Source organism: Quercus lobata, chromosome 3 (assembly GCF_001633185.2).
Source record: "Quercus lobata isolate SW786 chromosome 3, ValleyOak3.0 Primary Assembly, whole genome shotgun sequence".
Taxonomy (NCBI): Eukaryota; Viridiplantae; Streptophyta; class Magnoliopsida; order Fagales; family Fagaceae; genus Quercus; species Quercus lobata.
The window spans coordinates 54,401,864-54,415,774 of record NC_044906.1 but is presented as its reverse complement, the minus strand read 5'-3'; the positions used below and the strand labels follow the sequence as shown (position 1 = coordinate 54,415,774).

At 33.7% G+C, this 13,911-nt stretch overlaps 1 long non-coding RNA gene across 1 annotated transcript; it reads right to left on the bottom strand.

Moving 5' to 3' along the window:
- Positions 1-9,637: 9,637 nt before the first annotated feature.
- On the bottom strand, positions 9,638-12,288 carry LOC115982269. Its single transcript, XR_004089579.1, has 4 exons — positions 12,064-12,288; positions 10,973-11,055; positions 9,969-10,037; positions 9,638-9,863 (listed from the first exon to the last, which is right to left on the bottom strand). It is a non-coding gene; the product is annotated as an uncharacterized LOC115982269 (long non-coding RNA).
- Positions 12,289-13,911: the final 1,623 nt, after the last annotated feature.

Genomic DNA, 13,911 nt, shown 5'->3' with positions numbered 1-13,911 from the left:
GGTTTGCAATAGTTACATATTAGAGTCAGGATTTTTTTTTTTTTTTTTTTATGCATTAAAATTTTGAAAGCCATACTTCTTCAATTATCTGTTTCAAATATGATTTTTATTTTATCAAGTGTTTTATACTTTTATAGCTCATTTAGCACTTTTATGTAAGTTTTAATTTTGTAGTTCGCTCACTGTGTCATGATTTTTTTTCCAATAAGAAGTCTTAAAATTTAAAAGCCATACTTTTAAATACAATTATCTGTTGAAAATAGGTTTTTTTATTGGTTGCCAAGAGTTTTATTAAAATATTGTGTCGACTAGCTTTTATAGTCAAAGTCTCTTAGACAAAAGTGAAGAGGATGTAATTTTCTAACCCTAATTTTGGTTTCTTTGACTGATTGTCCACTAATTGCAAAACATGTAACACACTCTATGCATTAGGTTTGATGATGGTATAGGTTCAAATCCTTTAGTATATTAAAAAAAAAAAAAAAAAAAAACCAACATATAACCGTAATGTTGAGAGATTAAAAGATAAAAAAAGGACTTCAAGATTTGTAGTTTCGAAAAATGCATGCCACCGTTCATCATAATTAACTTCAATAACATGATGTTGGGAGATTCTTATATGTATTGATGTTTATGGACATTTATGCTGGGAGGTGATCTAGGCTCCCTATGGACATTTATCTTTTTGGAACTACAGTGAGTCTATTCAGTCTAGAAAACAAAATAAGTTACAAAATAAGTTGTAGTTGAGTTCAAATAATTTTTACTCATTACACTATCATACAATCACATACTAACACGACATTCTTTTTTAAACTAGAAAATGCCGTATGGTGTTTTATAATAAGTTTTGATAGAATTAAATTCTAAAAAATAATAACCGGTTATGAATTATATATCTATAATTCTCTTACTCTTATCTAATTCATATTAACTATTTTTTTTAAAAGAATATATTAACTATTCTATAAATACTTTCTCAAAAAAAAAAAAAAAACTATTCCATAAATAAGTTTTTACCCTGGCTTGTGCTATTCAATTGTCATCAATGGTTCTTAAACAAGATTTAATCATTTATATCTTATTATTTAGCTTGCTTTCATTTTCTATCAATTTTTCATGATGGAAGGTCACTTAAGTCAAGACACTAATTAGTTTTGATGTAAGTGGAATTTGAACCACAGATCTATTATTTGTCTGACAAGAAATTTTACCGATTGAGTTAATTAGATACCACACTTTTAATTAATTCTAACGTATACTTCTTTTTATAATAGTTTTAGAATTGAATTTTGATTAACAGTTCTTGATACACAATTTTTGTTCAATTTATGAAACATTTAGAGATATCATCTTTTAATTAAAAAAAATTCAATAAATTCATGATTAAAATCGTGCCAGACACGCTGAAAAATATTTTCCAATGTAGTGAACTAGAATTCAATTCATAAAAATAGAGAGAATGTGAATAACGTTGCACAAAAATAGTCATTTTGATTACCAGTATGAGAAGATAATAGTAGAACAATGAACCAATGTGAATAACACTGCCAAAATGTAATTCTAAACAAAGTTTGATAGTCAATTATGGCCAAATTGATTACTACCTACCAATACCATTTTCCTTTTCCACTTTCTAATCTATCTGCAACTATTTCAACGCATTCATTCATTGTGGCAGACCATGACTGAACTGCACTGAAATGTGAAAACCATTTATTCTATTTTAATTTACACGTGAATCTTGTGGTCAAAAAGTTTTTTTTTTCCCTCTAATTCGAAAAATTGTAAACCTTTAATCTTTGGAAAAGATAGAGATTGAAGCAAAGCAACACTATTTCACAATTGATCAAGGAAAGAAAGTGAAAGAAAAAGAGAGAAACTATTTAAAGGAAAATTCTGAGAAAAGAAACAGATAGCTTTAGAGAGAGATTGTAAAAACTGAATATTATTCTATAGTTCCACGCACTCACACCGATTCACTAATACATTAATAACACTGTAATTAAAACCCTTTTTTTTTTAGAATCAACATCAAGAACTTTTATTAACTAGTTGCAGAATCAAAAACAACAAGCTGTTCAACATCAGATGGAACATGCTCCATCCACACTAATAAAGGAAAAGAAATAATAGCTCTCTTAGCTAAAGCATGGGCAACACAGTTTCCCTGCCGCCTAGTATGAGAGAAAGAAAAGGTTCTGAGTGAACCCACAATAGACAGAGTGTCTTTTATAATCTGACCAATGTACGGGTGGCTCCAATCCGCTGTCCGCAATGCCCTGTACACAACTTCCGAATCCCCTTCAAATTCCGATAAAGATATGCCCAATTCCATAACAAATTTTGCCGCCCGTCTTGCAGCTAAGGCTTCTAGCATTAACACTGACCCCGGGTATGTAATTTTTTCAGCAAGGGCCGCTAAGACCAACCCCTCTGCATCTCGCACTACAACTCCGATACCTGCCTCGCCCGACTCACTGAAAACAGCCCCGTCATAATTTTTTTTGTATAATTCACCCAGCGGAGGTCTCCACCTTATTCTCGCCTTTGACAGATTTGTTACGGTCTGCAGAAATTTCAACTGAAAGTCCGAAAGATACTCCTTGGCTGCGTTAAGAATTCTATCCGTCGCTATTCCCTTCTCATTCAGTCTCAACCGGTTTCTATGGTTCCAAATAAACCACGCCACTATTGCAAACAGCTCAAGATCAACAGTCTGCTGCCCCACAAGGTGAATAAGCTCATGCATATCTTGAACTCGAGGATGCTCTGTTCGGACCCAGCTGAAACAGGGGCTCCATATTTGCTGTAACAGCTCACAACTCCATATGGTGTGAAAAGTGGACTCTTGTGCCGAGAGACAAGCACAGCATTTAGCATCGTCCAGGATCTTCCTCCTCTTCAAATTTTCCTTTGTGGGCAAAGCATTAGAACATGCTCGCCACAGGAACAATTTTATCTTGTTGGGTACCCGTAGTCTCCAAATGCGTTTCCAGAAGAGAGCCTGCTCCGACCTGTCCGAGCTAGACGCGGCACCCAAGTCTTCATCCTCACACAAGAGCTTATACCCTGTTTTGACTGAGTAATCTCCATTACCACAAAACGGCCATAGTAGACGATCACTCTGTACTGTCCAACACAGTGGGATGGTTTTTATCCTGTCAGTCTCAAAGCTTAAAAAATGCTGTTGTAACATATTCTGATTCCAGGTCATTGAGTCCGGGTTGATGAGAGCAGCAACTTGTGCACCTTCCAGTGTAGGCACATGAGGAGATACCACTTTGGCCGAGCCGTTCCCAGGCAGCCAATTATCATTATAAATATTTATGTTTTTTCCATCCCCTATCCTCCACCTCATACCCTTCGAAATCACCTTCCTTGCTTTAAGAATACTCTGCCAGGCATATGACCCCCCTGTTACATGAGCTTCAAAAATCGACCCCCTTGGAAAATATTTTGCTTTAAAACCCTGTAATTAAAACCCTGTAACAAACTTTAATCTCCTATAACATAATTTTCTGCATGCTCCGCTGTATCTGTAACAGACTTTTTGGGAACCAAAGGCTATATAGTTTGGGACAACACCGTTTGGTGTTCTTTTGATTGATAATCACTAAACAAAACGTCAGCGTTTAGTTTTGTGTCAGCATGCGTGCCACACTAAACTTTATGGCCTGTTTGGATGTTTAAAAAAGGAAGGGGAGTAGAGTAGAGGGAAGAAGATTAATTCAATTACCTTGTTTGAAAGTTTTTTAGGAAAAGAGGGGGAGGGGTTTGGAAGGATTTCAACTACCTCTAACCCATCATTTTTAATTCTTCCAAATTGGAAAGATTTGGAAAGAGAGTAGAGTAGATAAATTATTAACTAAATGAATTCCTCAATTTATCATTTCTAAATTAACAAAATTATAAACCGATTATATAAATAATCTTTGTTTGTTTCCTGAGAAAATTTAACACTACAAATGACAAATCTTCCCAACAAATAGCAACACGGCCTTGCAATTTTAGTGGGATAGTTGTAACAATCATCCAACGGCTAGCTAGTATACAGTAATTATCTAACGTATATAAGAACAAAGAAGCTGTTCAAGACACAAGGGAGGGTGAATTCCCCAAACTCTGTTACACTCTGTTTCCCGTATATAAGAACAGAGCAGCTGTATTTTCCGTTTGCTTGTCTAGCCAATCTAAGCAACTCTTATCTTCTTCCCAAAAGCTGGGGTTCTTGGACATTACATGGTTAGACAAAGGTCCAATAGAGAACACACGTGGATGATCTTGAGAGCTTTTGACCGATTGAGTATGTTTTCCATCTATGTATTCATCAGGAAGGGAATTCACTAGGAGCCATCTAAGAGTTCTTGATCGATCCAAGGTCCTGGTCCAAAATTTGAATCTTGCTTTTCTTGCTGGAAGAGTTCCAATCGGCCATGGTAGATCTTCTGTAGATAGCATTGGTTGATTTGGTAAAAAGCAAACTCTACCTAGATGTTGGGGAATTCCTGCCACAATATCAAAAAAAGATTATAATGTAGTTAATGGGTGATGGGTCAAAGACTTATTTCATTGAGCAACATGCCCATATTTTTTGAACAAGAAACAAATAAGCGTATGGCTAAAGATAATAATTGAATTTAAAAAGTAGCCAATAACAATAGCTAAGGATATGATTGTTCATAAAAATGTGCCAGACTCGCCAACCCGCCTGACCCAATCTATGTAGGTTCATTAAGTGAGGCAAGTTGGGTTGAGTGAGAAACTGTGGGAATTATTTGTTTCTCGGGAAAGTTGAGGAAATTGGGGGAGGTTTTTGATTTTTTATTATAATTTTTTTGAGGTAATAAAAATTATTTTATAATAGTTAATAGTAGTTTTATACTTTTATTAGTGGTATTTGATGGAATGAGAACGTTGATTAAATAATTATTTATTCTAATAAATTAATCATAAACCAATATTACAAGTTTATTTTCAAATAAGGGTAAATTTGTCTATTTAAATCATTTCTTCTCCTCTACCTCATAATTTTTAAAACATCCAAACAAGAAAAATGACTAATTACTCCCTTCTCCCTTATTAATTTTAAAAACATCCAAACAAGATGGAGAATAACTATTCTCCTCTACTCTCATCCCCACTACTCTCCTCCTCTCTACTCTCCTCATTCTTTAAACTTCCAAACAGGCCATAAGAGTTATAGAAATATTAGGATAAAATGGCGTCATTCCCCCATCAAGTTGTTCACCCATCAATTCTCATCCCCCTCGTCTAGCCTCATTCATATCCTTCAATGATGTTATATACTTATATCTCTAACAAATGGCGTCCTTCCCAAGCAAGGGGAGATTGTTTTACTATCTTGAATTACCAAAAAAAAAAAAGTTCCAAAGTGTAATGACATTTTTTTATGGCATATTATATCTATGGCTTGAATTCCATCTCTCCTCTCCCACACTATTTACCTTAAAATAAATAAATAAATAACACGGATGTAATATGAAAAAAAAAGACAAGCAAACCAATATACACCCATTGTTTTTTGCAAACATGTTTACTAGAAAATACTAAAAGTAAGCATTAAGTATTATAATTTAAAAATTTTTTGTTACTACTATTTTATTATTCAAAAGCTGCCTTTATCTAGAATTTAAGTACCTTAATAATCTTGGCAGACAACATATTGACTAGCTTTTTGTAAAGCCCACTTGACAAAAGTTTCAAACAATTCCACCTCTGATGGTTTTCCAAGGCAACATGTTGATTTAGGAAATGGTATATTTTATATCCTAGTAAACTACTCCGTACACCATATTATTACTTAAATCACCTTATCTATCAAAAATCCCATCAAGGGCAGGTTTCTCCACACACACACAACACAAAATGTTGAGAAACATCATATATATATATATATATATATATATAAGCTATTTTTTTTTTTATATAAGTATATATAAGCTATTATTTATGAAAATCTCAGTCCAACAATAATAGAAAGAATGAGTCAAATTCTATCTCTATCTACAATTTTCAGCGCCTTAATCTTGACAGATAATGTACGTTAAAGACCATATTAACTAACTTTTCTGCAAGTCCACTTGACAAAAATTTTTGTGAATGTGATGAAACCCCCGCTCAATTTTCATCCTCCCTCTTGGACTTATATCCATACCATCCAATGACAAGCTCTTTTCTCTTTAGGAGATTCTTCCATGTCCTCATTGGTGACCCTAAATGAGCTGAAATTTGTTAAGTGTAGGAGATGGAAAATTGAGTCATGGGTACTTATATTGGTAATCAATATCCAAATTATTGATAGCCTATAATTTCACGAGAAGCAGAGTTTTCTAAGGAAATTGGCTCTCATTTAAAGAGAGGACCTAATCAAAACAATTCGGTACTAATTTGTAGAATAGTTTTAGTTCCAATTAGAAACTCAAAAAATGTAGAACTTGTTACGATATTAAGGTGCTTTAATGTTTGTGAGAGATAAAACGTCCATTTTTTTTTACCACTAGCTATAGCTAAATTGTAGTAAAAAGTTGCAGTACATATAGCAATTTTTGTCATAAGATAACTCATTCTATTATTATACATTCATATGTAGATATTGAAAAAATCATGTTGTCTATCACAAGATTTAACCAATTTCAAAGTTTGGAGGGATGCAAAATTTATTTGGCCACAATATGAAAGAAGCCAATTCTTCACAAGACCCTGACTTAGATGAATGACTAATTACTAATTAAATAAGCATACTTAGCAAAATGGATTGTTGATTTGTTTCACATGATTTATCGGCTAAAAACTCCACAACTGCACCAAAATGCTTGGGAGTGTAAATGCTCCCAGAGGAAAAACATGTGAACTCGTGGTAATCTTTGGATCTAATGCTCCAAATAGTGGTATACTTGTATCCCTCCCTTCAGTGGGCTATAGGACCATCTTCCTTTTCACATATTGAAAATTGTGGTAGCAAAGATCCAATTGTTTCTCTTTTCTTTAGAATACTTCAAAGGTTCTCCATCTATTCTGTTAAGCCTTTTAGGTCCAGGCCCATATGGGCTCTGTTAGTGTTTATTAGGCCCATGTTCTTAAGCCTTTTTAGAGAGAGCACATCAGAGAGAGCACAGCAGCAAAACATAGAGATGGTAAAATACACAAAAGAGAGAAAGACCCAAGGGTTTGGCTGTGAGTTTTAGGGGCTTTTTTTTTTTTCATCACTCATCACTCCTCACTCAATTTTCGTCACTCATCACTCATCACTTAAAATACCCCAATTTCCCAAACCTCACCCGTTTGGCACTTAAACTCAGTTCTGACTGTTGCTTTGTTTCAAAAAAATTTAAAAAAAAAAAAATTCAAAAGTTGCAGCTGGAGGTTTCTTGGCTTTGTTTCAAAAAAAAAAAAAAAAAAACCCTTAAAAATCAAAAGTTGAGGCTGGAATTTCAAAAGCTGTGTGTATTTATCAAAATGTCATCATAACTCTGTTTCCATAGCTTGAAAACACCTAAAATGTGTTTTCAGTTTCCATAATTCATCACTAAAAAATCAGAGAATTGAGTGATGAAAACAAAATTTGAAAACAAATCCAAACAAGCTTTCTCTCCTGGATTCTACAATTTTTGAGTTATGAGTGATGGAAACACAAAAACCAAATAGCCCCTTAACTTTCTCCTACCATGGCCATTGAAACCTATTGAAGCAAGTGTCTCAAAGGTGTTTGGGGTTTCTTTCAACTAGTTGTTTGGAAGATTTCATTGTGGTGGATTTGGGTTTGTAAAACTCCTAAAGACATAACCTTATATTTCTCCAAGTTTGTTGTGTAGACTCAAGTCGTGCTATAAAAGTTGAGTAAAAGACCATTGGAACTTGTTGTTTATAGTGGATTATTAGGCACTTGACTTGCGGATATATGTTTAGCGCCGAACTGCGTAATTCTTGAGTGTGCATTGTGTAGGCCTTCTAAGTGTTTGATAATTTGTCTTTTGGATTCCATTTTGCATATCTTGCTAGCTTAGGCTCAGTATTTTTTGTGTCTAACCTCCATTACCTTTGTGTTGGTAAATTCACACTTAGTTGACAATATTGGGAGAGACTTTGGTCTCACCATGAAATGGGTAGTTTTTCCCAACAATTAGGGTGAATGTGTCCAAGTCCAAATAAATTTCCCCTATCAGCAGATCATGTCATGGACTGCTTTAACTTTACATTTTTCTCAAATGGAGTCAAGAGTTAAAGAGTTTTTTGCTTCCCCATACAATTCCTTATCTTTATTCTCAAATTCAAGACCTATTGAGAGATCATCTTTTGGAAGTGCCTTGCCAAAATTAGGAGGCACTGCCACCTCACGCATTCTAGTCGTTTCATACTCCTCCTAGACACTATGATGTTTATTGCAATAAACATCATAATGCGAGGAAGCCTCGAATTCAAAAGCAGATTGCCATATTCAATGAGCCTATTGGAAATATCGAAGATATCAAAATTGGTGAACTTTAAGATTCATCACAACTTGGGTCTGCCTAGTGGTATAATTCACGCATCATTAGTGATTTCACATAATTAAGACCACCAGTGAAACATTTAAGCCCATCCCAAAAGCATTTGGCACAGAAAGGAGAAGAAAAGATAAATTGGAAATCAGTTGGCATGCAAGTCAACTCATCCATATGCTAACTAATATGATAAGATTTCCTTGGTGAGAAAGTGTCCAGTACTGGATGATAGAACTTCATCTTTGATAAATGCATATGGCCCATCCCGTACAAGTTACAATCAATTTGACAAAAAGAAAAGCTTAGATCTTATAAAATGTAGATCAATAAAAAAATGAATTGAAGGTTGCATTTGCCATTAGCTTAAAAAGCCAACTTTTTTTATTATTAAGCTTATTTTTGCTATTCATGGGTCTCACGGTATTATTTCAGCTACCTTTTAACTTTATTTACAATACTTTCAGCAAAAATTTTCACTTTCAGCTAAATAAGTTGTTTTTAAATGGACTCGAAGTGTTCAAATATTGCACAATAATGAATCTCAATCGAGAGTCAGCCACAAGCATCACAATGGAACTCACCTCATTCATGTCTAGTGAGGAACACAAAACCAAGATTCATTTGGGAACCACAGTTTTATTTTTTATTGAACATCTCCCAAAAAAAAAATTCCTCAATGATTCAATCATAGGGATGCATTTACCCGAAACTGGAGAATAAAGGGAATATGCAATTCATGGGGCTGTAAACTTCTATCAAGAACAGCACAAAAACTTCTACAAACAATACTTTTCTTAATCTAACTTGCAAAAGTCACAGCAAATACCAACCAATTGGTTGCAACTTTTGAAATGAGGGCAGTGATTAATATACATCACTCTTAAAAGTCTACAACACAAACCTTAAGTGTACAACTATGCATTTTAAGTCAAGAATCTTTGTATCGTACAGAAGATGAAAATGCCATGAAAGAGCAGTGGCAAAGGAAAAAAGCTCCTCTAAGTGAGCAAGAATCAATAAAGGGGTTGATGAAAAAGAAAAAAGTAAAAAGAGAACCACAAAAGGATTCCAAAAAACAACCGAGCATCAGTCAAAGGTTCAGGAAGTGTACCAAAAGAAGATTGGCAGCATGGGAGACAACATGTGGATAATAGCTATATCTTTGTCAAGGTGTTCAAGAAACATACTCTTAACTATTATATGAATATGAGAGAACTCTAAGAGAGATAGTATAATGTTTGGATACAAATCTATTTTCACAAACAGCTCTTCAGATGAATGGTAACCATAAAATTTCCTTGCTCAGACAAGGCTGCAACCACATACATGCTGTTGCTTTGAACCAGCATTACCTTTAAGCTGTAAGAGTTCAGGCCAAAGCAAAAACATACAATTGATACCTACAGGATCAGCAACGAATTCCAGAAAGACCAATTACAAACAGGACAGAGGTTAGAACAAAACCTGTTGCAACCAAGCATACCTTCAAAGCTTTCTCAAGAGCAAGAGATACAGCATGTGTGTATGCATCACCTATGCAAATTAACAAGAAAAAGGATAAACTCAGAAATTTAAAATAGGAATCATATCTAAAGCATAGAAAAAGCAGAAAACCAGACAACAAAAAGCACAGAACATTTTAACATTAGGACAGACAAACTTAATTTCACATTAGGATGGAAGAGGATATCACATGCAAAATGAAATTAAGAGATAAATAAAAAATATAGCAAAAATTCAGAATATCAACTAAAAAAAAAAAAAACACTTGATCCTGACTAATTAGGACCAGCTACATAAATCCAATTTTTATTCCATTGGCTAAATTCAAAAAATGTTATCTACCATCCTAGTGTGGTTGAAGCGATATATCTGCCCCCAAGGCACATATAAATAGGGTAAAACCTCCAAAAAAATATGGGTAATTTAGTCAAGAATAATGATGTAGTAATAAAGAAAAAATGGAAGAGTAAATTTCAAACACTTTTCATATGCTTGACGTACTACTATTTGCTATACATGAATTATTGCTTTACATAGCATGCGATCTCTGTTATTTCAAACTTTTTTTCCTTAATAACGTAGGGACCCTTTCTAGAGAAGAACCCTTTGGAATCACCTCTAGCACAATGCTTATTCACCACCAGAAAATGAAAACAAAGAAAATTTTTTAGAAATATATTTTTCCAGTGTGCAATTGAAAAGAGAGAAAAATGAAAGATGGATTTGGAATATAATCTAAGTCCCACCAAATTTCACTTCAAAGTAGGTGGGACTTAAATTTTGAGATTAAAGAAGAAAACGTGTGTCCTAATTTTCCTCCATTTTCTCAACATAACCAAAAGGAGAAAAATATAACTTCATAAACTTTGATATGCCTACTTCAACTACTGTATTCAAGGAACACTGACGAATCCAAGCTTTTGATATCATTCAATAAGACGCCAGAAAAACAGGAATGATCTTACCCCTTGGACGTGCAAGCAAGTCTTCTGACCAGACACTGTAGAAACATATATTCTTATAACAGGAACCTCACTCACTTTCCCACCTTCAAGAATTCAAGAATCCACTTAGAGAAGCAAATTAACACATCTTGTACATTTCTATGAATACCATTTTCCTAGTCCTAGGTTTGGTTCCTTGGAAAAATGAATAACTACATTTTAACTTAAAACAATTTTTCACCACAGCAAAGTGTGCAAGAGTCTTCAGGGGTTCTTAAACACTTTTTTTTTTTAATTTAAAAAAAAAAAAATCTATTACCTAGTTATTGTAAGCATTAGGAATTATTAAATTCTTCCCTACAATCTGTGCAGTTATAAATAGTTTAATATTACCCTCACCCAGTCCACACCATCTTTACTTTTTTCTCATAATCCTAAGTTCATATACTTTTTCTTTTTAGAATCTTTTTACTTTGACAAATTTAGAGTTATATACTAGAGAACCCAATTTTAATTTAACCCTAGACTAACCTAGAATTAGTATGCTTGCTCTGCATGTAAGTGTGGGGACAACAAGTTTAAACCTTTTTTTTCCTAACATCTCTAACAATAAGCATAAGTATAAAATTCATCTTAAAAACAAAAGGATAAAAATACAGTTACACCACTAAAATTATAAAAATGAGCATTTGTAAAAAACGCTACGAGGAGTTCTGGGTTCAAAATGAGCATTTGTAAAAAAACACTATGAAGAGTTGCTAATGCAAAACAACGTCTTGAGTTTTAAAATCGCAATGTTAACTCTTAAAATGACACTGTTTTGCATTTGTAACATTAGAAGTCGTTAACAGTTAACAATGGCCAGAACAGAAGAACTAAAATGATAAAATTTCAACTTGGTGATTGTATTTTTGCCCCCAAAAAAATGAATATTCATAATAATATAATATATATATTTAGCAACTACGATGAAATCAAAATAAATATATCAGATTGTGAAATGAGTTTCACTTTCTTTTCAATTGAGAATTCTACTCCTAATATCAAACAATAAAAGAAATTACAAAAAAGAAGAAGAAGAATTAAATGGTTTGAGAGTGAAAGTAGAGTACCTTGGAAGGTACTATAAGAGAGACGAAGGCCATGGATCGGCAGAGCCATGTAGTGGTCAATGGTGACAATCCTTTCGCTGAAGGCGTTTATATCTGACTCTGAATCTGCCGCTGATTCTCTTTGAATTTACAGGAATGCCATGGGAACTTGCTTCAAGGAATGGAATAGAAGCCTAGAGGGAGGAAGGAAGGTTTTGAATTTGGGGTCTATCGAGGGAAAATGAAAATTTGTTTCTATTTGTTAGGTGCAAATTAGAGAGACAGGCAGTCATGATATTAACTTGAAAGCTTATTGCAAAGTTGTAATCCCAGAGAATGTGAATATAACAATTTTGTCCCCATTTCTTTTGTTAAATTCTCCGTAGTCCACTGTTGGAATTTATTTTTAATAATAAATTACACTAACATCTTATAAGGCTTTAGGAAATGTTAAAAACCCCCTTCTATATTTGAAAATGACACTTTAACCTCCTCTGATTATTATTCATTTATTCTTTTATATATATATATATATATGGGATTATTATTCTTATTTTATTTCATCAAAAAAATTAAAAAAAAAAAAAAAATTCTTATCATGTTGTCCATGGAGAGAATTGCTATTTACCCAAATGGTCTGAACTGTGTCACATGTTGTCCATGAAGGTTCAAACTTAAAACTTAACGTATGCAAAGATTCTAACAATGGTCATGATTCTAGATTATCCCTTGTGGTTTACTTCCTTATTTGTAAATGTGATTTAGTGATTTGTATTATACTATGGTGATGGAAATCAATGCAATATTAATGGTAGAGTGCATGCGTTATTTATTGTACACTTAAATATAATTGTATCAATCACTACAATTATTTCATTAAACTCAATAAAACTTGTATTATTACACACATAGATAAAATTATTACAATCACTATAAATCTAGAGCAAATGCCTCTACTTGTCTTCATCTTCATAGATAAAATTTTCTGTCTCAGCACTTGCAAAGCAAAGTGGCATTAATTTCTTTATTGTTATCCATCACATGCATTAATAGAGTCCTAGAAAATAAATTGGGCACTTAAGTGGGTTCAGTACCTCAGTCAAACACTAATCAACTAAAAGGGGCATATCATCCTTTCACTTTTCCTTCAAATTGGTTGTGGAAAAAATAAAGTAAGACTTTTTTCTTTGGTCCCATTTGAAGGATCATTAGGTCTGTGAGGCACACAACAGGTGGTAGAACTCTTCCTTCCCTTAACCCTCACCCTTAGTGTAAGCCGGATTCAATTTCAAGCCTAATGTGTGATGACTGATGACAGGAAACTTTAGCAACTGAACTAGCGGACACTCACTTTGATTTACATGATTTAAGTTGTTTTATTTGATGAACAACAATAAAGTTATAAGACTCAAAAGCTGGAATTGTCTCTTTTCCTACATTCACTACTACAAGAAACAGCTTGGTTACTTTTAGCAACAGCAAGCATGGAATGGATCAAATCAACCTAAAGGACACTTATTAGCATCATGATCATTTCCCTAAAAGGTGATCACAGTATAAAGCCATTTGATATGATTCATAAAAACCAACAGTAATCAACCATACTATAAATAAAATCCCATCCACCAAAAACCCACAAAAGCATTTCCACAGAACACTCAAAACCCAAATTTTCAAAACCAAAGAAAACCTGTAACTCCATACCAAATCCATTTCTGCACAATTCAACATTCCCATAGACCAAACCAATACTATTCATAATCCAAATGCTCACTTAGTCAATAATAATCTTATCATTCAAATAATTTCTCCAACCTCTCCATCAGCTCAATCCACTCAGGCCATGGATGCACCACCTCCACCACCATC